General features: G+C 39.7%; 1 long non-coding RNA gene across 1 annotated transcript; it reads left to right on the top strand.

Annotated features, from left to right (window-relative positions):
- Positions 1–8,340: 8,340 nt before the first annotated feature.
- Positions 8,341–10,412, top strand: LOC127474591 (uncharacterized). Its single transcript, XR_007905905.1, has 3 exons — positions 8,341–8,477; positions 9,499–9,689; positions 10,285–10,412. It is a non-coding gene; the product is annotated as an uncharacterized LOC127474591 (long non-coding RNA).
- The last annotated feature ends 2,067 nt before the right edge of the window (positions 10,413–12,479 follow it).

Raw genomic sequence — 12,479 nt, forward strand, 5'->3', positions numbered from 1 at the left:
AGAGTCTAAGCTGTGTGTTTCTCTGGGCTGGCAAAAACTGGTGCACCTCTCAAAGGTATCCATGAGGAGAGAGGTGCCCGACTCATCTTTGCTTACCTGCTCTCCAGCCATAGGGAGCTAGGAAGGGGTGCTCACCTGTTGATCAGCAGTGCTGGTACAGTGGACGTACTGATTGCTGTTGATCAGTAGTGCCTGTGTCTGGCTCCTTCAATAGCTCAAGTCATGAACCCGTTGTTTGCGGGGCTGTAATGTCTCAAGTGTTAAGCTGAGGAAATCTGGCTAGTGTAGGTCTGGTAGCCATTTGCAGTGACTTCAGGGGTGTTACAAATGTGCTGCAGGATATAGATGAGCTGCATGATGATGTTTTCAACCTAATCTGGGGTGTGGAGGGAAGGGTATTGCTTCAGGGTCCAGAACACCTGCTGTTTAGGGTGCATGAGGTCAATCTGCTCTAGAACTACAGAGTATCAAGTAGTACACACCAATGGACCCTGGGACTACCTGTGTTTCTGTCATCTGAAACTGTAATTTCCAGTTTCACATTGAACCCTCTTATTAGGCACCACTTGTTACTAAAATTTTTTTTAGACATTAGAAAGAAAATATATTTTAAATATATTTATATATTTTAAATATATTTTAAATGGTTATTTGTTGGATGATATTGCCATAATCTATTCTCATTTCCTGTTGTCATGGAAGTGAATATACTAAATGCAAAATAGGAAAGATTAAGTGAGCCTTGTCTGAGGGGTAGCACTTGACTTTAATCCATTTTACTTTAGCACCTAGCACTTGCAAGATTTTTAGCCTTGAATATGCAGGATTTTGGGTAGTGATCTAATGGCAAGTTGTGTATTATGTCCACATGGGAGGACTAGCATACCTTTCTCTTCTGTGCAACAATAGGCACTTTAGGGAACTCAAATTATAAAGTGGAGCTGAAGTCCCTGTCCTGTGGTAGCATTTGCCAGACTCCACCTGGCTGAAGTAGGGGAATCCATTGGAGTACCATGTAATGCTGAGTATGCAGAGCTCCAGCTGAGAAAGAAGGTACTCTTTTTGCCTAAATTCGTTAATAAATCCAAAAAATGAATTTGATTCAGTCTTTCTGATTAATTATGTAAATTTGTGCATTGAATGTTGTTTTAAAATAATATGGGTCTTCAACCTGCCAGGCAGCTAACCCAAGCTTAGGTGGATAGTTCTGTTACCTCTTGGTAGCTCAAACTTGAAGACAGGTGGAGAGGCAGGGCAGAGGAAGGGCTTGGGTGTTGCTGGGATCAGAGTGCAGTTGTTATCACTTGTATACACATGAATGAAATAATCACATCTGCAGATGAAGCATATATACAACTTGCTTCTGCTAGGAGCTGAATGCAGAGCCTGTGGCTTGTCTCACCCTTTTTACACCCTTCTCCCCCGTATTTTCTCCTTTGGATGACTGAAACTCTTCTCTGTTCAATCCCTTCTACTTATCCCATTTAGCAATGGCTATAGTACTTATGTTTCGACTTGCTTTGCAAATTCTTGTCAATTGATTTTAGTCTGTGCATATGAAACCTATTTTGCAACCCAATGGCATTTTTTAAAATGGTCCAAACCATTTCAGTGCAATCTAATCTCCTTCTTCCTGTCTTTCCCCAAATCCTGTTGAGTTAGCCACATGCACAGTATGGGATTTGGTACTAGTTTTCTGTTGTTATTCTGTCTGTGGGATGACAAATGATACCCAATCTTTCATAAAGTGAGACAGGTACTGACAGATGTTATCTTACATAAAATATGCTGATATAAATGTAACCTACAAATGTTTTTTGGGAAAAAAGAAATCCTTGACAGAATGAATTTGTGTCTGATCAGCATTTTGCATGATAACCTTGAAGCTTAAAAATGAAAACAAACCTGGAATCCCCCCAAAACAAAACAAACCCAAACTCCTTACCTTGTTGAGTGTATAGACTAACTTGAGCAAGGTAACTGTTTTACAGAACTTTTAACACGTGTTACATGAACAAAGATCTGTAAGAGATACTGGAAGGAAGTGGCTGGAGCACTTAGACCTCCACAGATATATTTATGCTTGCCTAAAAAAAAAGATTTATTTAAATGTGGGTACCTAACAAAATCAATATAGGGAACTTCATGAAGTTATTCTCCTGACAACTGAATTTTATTAGCTGTTTATAAGTGCTATTTTACATCTGCCCAGTTTCAAGGTATTTGCATCAGCTTACATGTCCTTCACTGGCTATGGGAATGCAAGTAGTTATCATGAGTTATTGCAGCTTAGGCCCACGGTAACTTATTACATGCTCGTAATTCAGTCCTGTGTTTGAGCCCTGACCTGGGTTACCCACGGTTACATAAATAATCTGAGATAGAGCCACGAGGAGAGGCCAGGTTTCTTGACTCCTGACATTGTACCCTTACCATGAGGCTATTCTGACTCAATTCAGTCAGGTCCTGCCTCCTGAACCGGTGTTGAATTATCAGACTGCATCAGGTAATTTTTTGGCTGTGTTACAAAACATGTCTGATGTATGTGGTACTTCTGTTGAAACATCTTCCTTCTGTTGTGATGAAGGTGGATCAGGAACTACCCCTGTTTTATGTTGGTAGTAATGTATTTTTTCATGTGTGAATCTTTAGTGGAAAAGATATAGATAGTTATTTTTGCTTTTGTGAATTTACCAGTAATTTAATCTGTCTGTGTATTAAAAGGATGCAGATGGGGAAAACTGCAAGTTCAAAAAGACTTTACATTTGGAAAAGGGTTGATTGTGCCATAAAGAATGGGTAAGCATGGAGAATGGGCAGTTTGTCACTACGCATCAATAAATGGTCTTGATTTTCAAAGGAGAGTGCATTTGAAAGGGGGAATATGACATTATTGCATTTGTGTGCTGCAGGAATCATGTGGATGCACATTATTTATGCCTGTATGTACCATTTCCAGTAGGTGGCTGACTGCCACTTCACACTGACTTAAGTACTATAAAATAACAGCTGTCACATCTCATGAGAACCACAATCTATTCTAACTGTATCATAAATCTGGTTATTTGCTGCCCATGAAGCCTAAGGACCACAGAAATGCTACATGGCACAGCAGTACTCTGCTATGAAATAAGCAACAAGCCATCCTTTAGTGCATTTTTTGTAAGCCATACAATTATTTTCAAGGCAAATAAATACACAAATTAGGTTCAGAAAATATATTAATCATTTAACACATTCTAACATACCTCAATGTTTTACATGGGAGGTGTACGTGGGAGGTGATTCTGCCCAGAAAGTTGTGGAGTTTTTGGGTGTTGTTTTGGTGTTGGTTTTTTGTTTCTTTTTTTTTTGTTGTTTGTTTTTTTAAAAATCCATTGATAAGCTGGTAATCTCTTTCTGTAGAGATTGTGTTTCTTCTTTCTGGAACTGTTATAAAGAACTATTATAAGCAGGAGAAAAAGTAACCTCTACAATTTTGTTGCATCAAAAAATGTGAAAGAATGGCTGTAAAGGTGATCTCTTTATGCTTATTTCTTGTGTAAGTACATTAGCAATATCAGTGAATATTGTTACTTCCAGTGAAGCTTGAATAACTGAACAATAAAGTGGCAAATGGAGAACAAAGTAGATGAATGTAACGTGATGTTCATGGCATAAAATGAAAAATAATGGGCCTAGACTTGATGATGACCAGTAGCAAGACCTTGTAGTTGTAGGGAACAGGTCCAGGAAAACATCAGCTCTGTGTCTAGGAGCAATGAGCAAAACAAACCAGATTTTAGGAAGGGGTAAACAATGAAGAGAACATAGTTATGCCACCATATAAATCCATGGTTTATCTACCTCTTGACTACTGTGGTCTGTTCTCATCCTCTGATCTTCAAGACACAATGTTAAAACTGGAAGGGACTTGGAAAATGGCAGCAGGGATACTTAGATGGAAGGGCTTGCATAGGAGGTTTGACTGAGCAGATTAGTGTTCTCCAGCCATGAGAAACGGCTATGGGTATATGTAGAGGCCTACAGAATCAACAGTGGTAATGAGCTAATGCATAGGGATTGACTGTTCGTGGTCTTTTGAGCTGCAAGGACCAGTCATTTTCATGAAAATAAAGAAAATAAGCAGTTCTTCATGCAAGAGATGATAGACTAACAGAACTTGCAAAAAAATAGGGTGGTGACAAGACTATGAAATAGGTTCAAGGTAGAACTGGGCAAATCTTGGAATAGTTTTCTGTTGTGGTTTAATAAACAGATAAACCTCTTCAAGCTCAGGAATTCCCTGAGTAGAAAAAATTTGGAGCTAAGGGCAGCAGAAGGGCAAAACAGCAAATGTACTTACCCTGTGGTAACCTTCCAAGTGGTTCACTACTGAAACAGTTGGAGACAGAATATTAGACTTGAAGGACCTTTGGTTTGAGCTAGTGCAGCCATTCGGATGTTTTAAGACTCTTAAAATTCTATACTATATTGAAGTTTGTTAATAATCCTGTTGTTTTTTGTGCTCACCTGCCAGCTTGTTAGTATGTCTTCTAGCAAGTGCAGTTTTGCAGGTACATTCATACTCAGTTTAATGTGATGTTCTCTGTGCAGATACAGCTAAGTCTCTTCCAGTACTGTGGTTTTTCAGGACAAATTCTGACTACATGCTTAGTGTTATTCATTAGTGTTTTTAATATTCTTTATTAGAAGAAAGAATTTTAGTCTTCTTGTCTTTTTCACCTGTATTGGTAGTTTCTTTTGATCTAAGACTACTGTGTCTGGTCTTCTGAGAGACAAATTATAAAATCAATGGATAGCTGCAAATTACACAATCTGAATTCTACAGATCAGAATTAAAGAGAAAATTAAGGAATTAGATCAGGTTAAAAGAAAGGCAGATATATTTAAGAGTACAGTAGAAGAAGTTAAATCTTATTTGCATTCCTCATCATGTTTTTTACAGTTTGCTATGAAAATGTATATGGAGGAGTATAGAAAATATGAAACAGAGATCTTTTATATTTCATGTGCCAATTTGACACCCAATCCTGGCTTGGGTGTCAAATTGTGACAATCTGTGAAGTTAGACTGTCATTAAGAAGATTTGGTCAGTGGATTATTACTTACCTAAAATGACTTCAGCTAATTTTGCAGAGGCCTGCAGTTAGGATTACCTGTAGCTTCCTCGGTTAGTTAATTTATTACTATGATATTTTCATATGTATCTCTTAGAATTATATATGTGTTGCATTCTCCCTGAAAAGCCAAATATAGGATGAAAAAACTTCTCAGAAAAGGTCACCTGAGTTCAGATCCCCTTTTGTAAATGTATGTCTCTTCTACTTGATTGGTTTTATAAAGCCTGTGGATTATTCAGGGATGTCTGAGATTTCCTCTCTTTTTTTACTTGCTCTTATACAAACTCATATACACACGTGTACACACACACAGAGTGCCTTGTGCTGCTGCATGGTGGCTCTCAGGCCTTCTAGTTACTGTGCACCCCTGTGCTCCAAGTCTCTGCCTCTGTGATGTAAGCACAGATGTGCAGATACAGCCATGCACAGCAGTGAGGTACGTGGAGGGCTGTCAGATCTAAAGGTGTCCTGTTCCCTTTGCCATCTGGACTTAGTGTGTGTCTTGACAGAGCAGCAGAGCAACACTGAACCGAGTTCCTAGAGATATGGATATGTCCTAACCTGGGAATACTGGAACATAGGTGGAGAAATCCCAGCACACAGCACAATAATGCCCTGACAGGAAGGATTTCGGACAACAGATTGTTTCCCCTCAAGTTTCAGTTATTTATCACAAGCTGCACCTGTAAGAAGTTAATCCTCCAGGAATAGGAGGGAAGTCAATGTTTACCAACCCTGTAGCTAATGATATTCTAGAAAGGTTCAGAATTTTTTTACATAGCACAGAACCACAGCGTCCACTGTATGGACCTGAAAGACAGGCAGCAAACTTTGCTTTAGATATGCAGCTAACTCCAAGAGGAGGATTCTTTGGAGGTTTGTTCAGATTTCCTGTTGTTTGCTATTAACTATCTGTTTAGAAGACTTAACCTCAAAGTCATCATTTGGACTAGGGGAGAAAAAACATCATCAATGGCTTCTAGAGGGACTCCCTAGCAGGGGTTAGGAAGCTTTGTGAGTCCCCAGAGTGACAGTCAACAGTCTGTGTGGGGTGGGGGTAGGAATGTGAAAGCTTCAACTCTACTTAACCTTGAGCCTGGAGTTATTTGCAGGGATGAACAAGAGAGATATCTGAGAAACAAAACTAGGCAAGGATCCAATGATACATGGTCACTGCCAGTTCTGCTGGCAGTTACTCAGAACATGACTGCTATGATTTAAGCAAAGCCCTGCACTACAAGTAACTGTGAGATTCTGGAAACACTGCAATTAGAATGAAGAAATGGGTGATAGCTATCTTGACTTATTTTAGTTTAACAAACAGAGGAACCTTTCCATGAAAAGACCTCTATGATCTAACTTTTCTTTCCTTGGACAAAGAGTACATGAATAATTCCATGGACTAGAGGATTAAAATACAATGAGTGACTTATATGAGAGTTTGAGCAGTTCAGGACCTATTCCCAAGGGTGTTGTAAATTTGCCAGAGTTACTTCTCTGTAAAGTATAGTGGAGAACTCTCAGGTCATTGCAGGCTGATGGGACCAGAGGATTTGTGAGTCATGGGGTGCAAGGTCGTGAACTGATAAATCAGCTGAATATCATAGACAGTCTCTGTCTCATTGAGAGAAATCTGTACCTTTACAATCCTATTGTCTGGAAATGCAGGTAGGTGATTACAAGTATCTCTTACAGCAAGGTTTTAGGAGAATGCATCTGTTAAAGAAGATGAAAAATGAAGGTAAATGTGGCAGTAAGTGTGATGAGGAGTGGCTAGAACCTAACTTCACATCCCCACTGAATACACAGTGTTCAGGAAGCAGTCTGTGTTCTACCTGCACTTGCTGCTAGCTCTCACGTTGATTAACAGCCACCTCCTTGGCACCATACTTTTGTCCTTGAATGGCAAGGGTAACAATTTTTTCTCTCTATGATTGTTTTTTAATGGAAAAATATACATCCTTTTTAGGCAAAGCAGTTCATATGGGGTTCACCTAAATAGCAACAGGGGCAGGGACCCCTGTCTAGGGGCAGAGTGGCTCCAATAGCACTGTTTCTGGACTTCTTGAACTGCTCCTGAACAGAGGAGACAGCTCACAGGTTCTCTCATCTGACTGTTTAAGGTATGCAGATGTTTTTTAGTGTCTTCAAAGGACCAGCAGAACCATCCATGTCCCACCTGAGTGCTCTCCTTGACAATGGAGCCTGAGGGTGGTGGTGTGGTGGTGTATGTGGGTGTACAGTTGGCCAGGAAGAGAGATAGAAAAGTCCTAGGGACTTCGAGAAAATATTTTCAAAAGGTCACGTCTTTTCAAAGAAATACATTATCTATTTTAAAGAAATCTATGTGAAATAAAAAGGAAGATTGTTTAATTCTTAGTTTTATAATAAACTAATGCTTTTCCTGAGGGAGGTAGACTTCCTTCTATAAAAATTAATAGCTTTAAGTTAGTGATTCGGCAATGAAAAGAGAACTATCCCCAGTACTTCCAGATTTGCACTTTGACCTAATGGGAGATTAAAAGTAGATTGTCAGCATATTTTCAGACATAACTTGGTGTGCTAATAACTTGCTGGTCCTGTTCAGTTTAGAAGGACCATTTGAATGAATCAAGTTGTCTGCTGATACTGTTATCTAGGAACAGATCCAAAACAAGGAGGTGGTCCAAACAATCCTGAACTTTCTGGCAAGTCTTATTTCAAAACTTTCTGCAATCAGGAGTATGACCTGGCAGCCGATGGGAATAGCAACTGAGCATTCAGCAGCAGCTCTCCAAATTTCTCAGGCACAGCTTTGCTGGCACTTCTTTTTTATCAACTTCAGAGCTATCATGCCTTCAAAAGAGAATGGGCTACACATGGATTTAAAATGCTGAAAGGTAACACTGAAAAAATTGATTTCTTCCCAGTCCCATACTGCAGCTTCAGACACACGCAGAACATACAGTGCATCTGTACAGGCTTCAGCAGCACCCTCACAATACAGAGACACACAGTCTGAACTGTGCCAGTGCTGCCTTGAGGGTAGTCCAAGGAGATGACTTAGAAATGGAGTTGCACTGTTTTGCAGCTCCTGGTTTCTGGAGACCAGCCAGGCCTTGGCATACTCAAGAGCAGTTAGGGAAAACAAAACAAAACAAAGAGCAGGTCAATGTAACATTGCTGAGAGCCTGGCACAGGTCATTTATTGTCTGAGTTAACCTTTCACACCATTTTTTATAAAGTTGTTGTTGCCCTACTGAAACAGCATCATTTTTTCTCTTCTTTTTGAGGAGAATCAGAGACTGAGTGTTTCCTGAGGCCAGACCAAAAACAAAGAGAAAGGAAAACAAGAATGTATTCCTGGAGGCGAAGGTAAGAGTCAAGCTGGGGCATCCGGTCTCTGAAAGACTTAAAGCACAAGCTGCTACAGTGAAGAATAAACCTGGCTTTCCTCTGGGTGCTGCTAGCCAGCTCTGCCTGCGTTTTGTTCTTTTCTATCTGTGGTAGCTAAAATTAACATTTCATAAGAAAGGCAATGAACCAGGAGCTTAACTAATTACTGAGTCTCTTTTGGCAAAGCCATGGTAGTTTGTCAAATCCTGCACTCTCTTTAGTGGTGTTCTCCTGCTGCCATGTTTGAAAAATATAAACTGCTAGAAGTGCTTTTTTTACATTAACAAAGAGGAGGTTATTGATGTAGCTGTATTAAACTGGAGGAGGAAGAGGAAAGGGAGGTAGGTGGGATTCTGCTTTCTTGTGTCCAGATATGGTTATGTAGGCAGAAGAATATCAGCTTTCAAAGAGAAAACTGAAATCTGAAGGGGGATAAGAATTAAAACCCATGGCATTTGTTGATGAGATTTTTATTATAAAAGAATACCCCATTTTGTTACAGAGGGAATGTGCATTTTTAGGTCTCATATAGGATCTTTCAATGTCATCATCTGATTGCTAGTTGTTCAATTTAAATTCAAGACATCACATATTTCATGCTTTGCAAAAAATCTGAAAAACTGAAGCTGTGGGAAAGCAGCATTTTTAATGTTTCACCACTGGATGGAGACAGCACTCTAACTCTTGTGAGTAATTACGGGACTGTAATGAAATCCCTTGTGATAAAGAGATTGAACAGATTAGTAGACTGCAGCTATAAACAGTGGAACACCAGCTAGATTTATGGCAGAAAATTTACTGAAGGGACTTCCTTTAGATTTTTGGTTGACCTGTTTTTATGTTGAGAAAAGATGAGATTTAGTTGAGAAAAATTCATTCCACTTCTCTCTTCACATAAAGCATCAATGACACAGGCCAGCAAGAAATACTGGAAGATAATGGGAAGCTTTCTAAGATTCTCTTTATCTTTTACCAGGTCACAGTATATTTTTCTTGACAGGAGAATCCTTCAGCTTTGTATGTCTGGCCTTGAGGGCTCAATGCTGCTGGTAGCAGCTGAGGTTACTCCAGCAATGGTTGCAGTGAATGTCATGTTTGCAATGGAGATTCTTCCCTTACTTGAAGGCAGCAAAGAGGATGTCATTGGATAGGAAGAAACAACAAAAGGAATTCCCACCAACCTGCAGGCTGGTAGGAAGATTTTTAGAGATCATTGGAATTCAAGGGCAAGTGTACAGATGGGGGACAGCCTGCCCTATCAGGGTTCATTTCTCTCATCAGCTATGTTAAGATAGTCTCACACATTTTCTTCCCTCTTTTTGTATGTCTCTCTGTGCATGCATGTGCATATGAGAAAGGGAAGGAAGGAAGCCCTATGGTTGATTTTAGCCCAGTTTCTTACTTGATTATGATTTGCTTCTCTGTTGCCAGCAATAACTTTTGAATTTGGTGGATGAATTAAAGGCGAATTAAATGAATCCAAAGATAATTACATTCTTATAAATTTTGTGAAATTAGCAAGCCAGATAGATTGGAAACTCCTGAAGTGCCCTAACTAAAGGCTGAAGAGTGAGCTCATATAGTAGAGAACACACTCTGGAGAGAGTTCTTATAAGTGCCCCTTCCCTGGGAGAAGCTTTAATCAGAGCTTGCAGTCAACCACAAAATAAAAAAAAAAAACATAGGCAGCTAGACTTCATCAGTTCAATAAGCACTAGAACTTTTCCTTAAAACAAACAAACAGAAAAGTTGACCTATTCCATTACCATCTCTCCTCTGCCTCCAGGTCACAGAGTCTGTCCAGAGTTTAAAAGCAGAGAATTTTCACAAATAAAAGCAGCAGCAAAGAAACTTACATCTACTGAGACTAATTTTTCATGTGTCTACTTGTTATATTCAGGAGCTGTACTTCCAGACAGCTCTGACACTGCATAATGGTTAGTAGGGTGAAGCTCTTTGGGGAAAGGGCACAGGGAAGGGAGGTTGAATTTAAGAGTATGACAGCTGCTAATGTATGTCTGTCACTTTTGTTCCCTGAATACAGTATCTGTTGGATCAATTATATGATGATTTACGTGAAAATGTCTCAATTTTTTCTGAAACCAAGGTTTCAGGTGTAATTCCTTTGCCTGTAGCCAAGTCTGATGCTGATTTTCAAGAATAGATTCTTAAAGAAGTTATTTAGGTGTCTTATTCCTGGGGGAAACTCTCTACTGACTTCACCATCCAGGATGCCCAGGAAGATATCTGGTGCTGAGCCAAGAAAGCTGGTCAGCATGAAGAGTGGAGTCCTAAACCACTACAGAGAAAGGCACAATGTTTCGGCATGAGGGGGAGGTGACCTTCTGCAGGTAGGAATTGTTTGCAGTGACAGACAGGTGTTTGCAAGTATGTGCCTTGTTATTTACTTATTCAACTGCTCAGCTAGTGGATATGTACCTATCTCATCTGTTATTCATCTGGTAGGCTGTTGTTTGCAGAAAGAGGTGAATACAAATAGTCTTGAAAACTAGCTTTCCCTCAGTATGTTGTGGGAACACTGACTTGCAGAAGGCTTGGATTAAAGGGAACAAGACTCCATTTTTCTGCCCACAATACCTTTTGCTGTTTCTGAGGCAAACCCTGATGTGGGAGCTGGTCAGGGAGGGAATATGTTGTTATATGACCAGTGAGTGTGAAATTATGGACTGTGACTTTCGTCAGTAATAACAAACTGTTTCAGAGGAGAAGCTCTCTGAGGAAAGAAATATATCAAAAGCACAACTCTTCTCTAGGTGCTTGATGTAGGACCAGGAAGATGTATTGGATAGAATTAAGAGTCTAGATTTAAACATGAGAAACCTGAGAAGAGACAGGCCAGGCACATCAGAAGTACGTGCTTATAGCGGTGATGAACATAGATGTGCTGTAGATACATTAGAAAAATAATGTGCATAATTGATATGCACCAATGGTGTAGAAATGCTAGTAAATGCTTGAGGAGAAGGAGGAAGTTTTTAGTAGCATTCTAACTCATAATGTGGGATTTCAAATCAATTATATCTGATTCCTTCTCAGCTTCTTCTTCCTTCAGCCTGGCCTATTTCCATCAATAGTGAAAAGCTTCCCACTCTCACCAAATGACCACTCCACATGATTAATTACTTGGGTCCCAGCCATAAGGAGATCTGCCAGATCCATAGTTGTCCCATAGCTTTGAAACTGTCTCAACCAGTCAGCATGTCATACTGAGTAAGAGGCTTGCTATGGCAAATAGGAAAATCTCTGGTATTTAATGCTAGGAAAAAAACCCCCACAAACTAACAAATTTTCACATGAAAAGGTAACCACAGGCTTTCTGAGAGCCTAGGTTGTATTCATGGGTATGAACAGCTAAAATACCTTGAGTTTGCAGACAGTACTGTAGCATATGACTGCCAGAGTAGTCATACCAAATACCTTTCTGTTTGTGTCCCTGTAGGACATAGCTATGTAAGCTCAGTTCTCCCAGTAGTGGAAAGGGAGGAAGTAACACCAGGTACACCCAATAATATCTAGTAACTTATTGCTTAAAGTATTCCCAGAAGGGAGAGAGGGACACCCAGTAATACTTAATAACTTACTGCTTAAGGCATTCCCAATCAGTAAGGTAGGTCCTACTGATGACTTCCAGGGATTTTATCTACTTAAATGCCCCCTGGCTTTACCTTACACTTGGTCTTAATTTCTTAAGCAATGTGGTTACTTCAGCAGTTTTCTGCATGATGAGCGATGAGAACGTAAGCCTTGCTGTGCCTTAGTGTCCTCTGTGACACAGTAACAGCAGGACAAGGTTCTTGAGAACCTCCATGACACAGCAAAAGCGAATCTGGGAGTTCAAAAATAGGGGGCCTATGCAAATATCCCTGAGAATCCAGTTTAATACACAAGGAGTAAATACGTGTTTTTTGTTTCAACTTGAATCAGCAATATAGTTTTGATGCATTTGTCAAATTTGTTCTT

The sequence above is a fragment of the Manacus candei genome, unplaced genomic scaffold, assembly GCF_025592945.1.
Source record: "Manacus candei isolate 608988 ecotype Guabito, Panama unplaced genomic scaffold, ASM2559294v1 h1tg000043l, whole genome shotgun sequence".
Classification (NCBI taxonomy): domain Eukaryota; kingdom Metazoa; phylum Chordata; class Aves; order Passeriformes; family Pipridae; genus Manacus; species Manacus candei.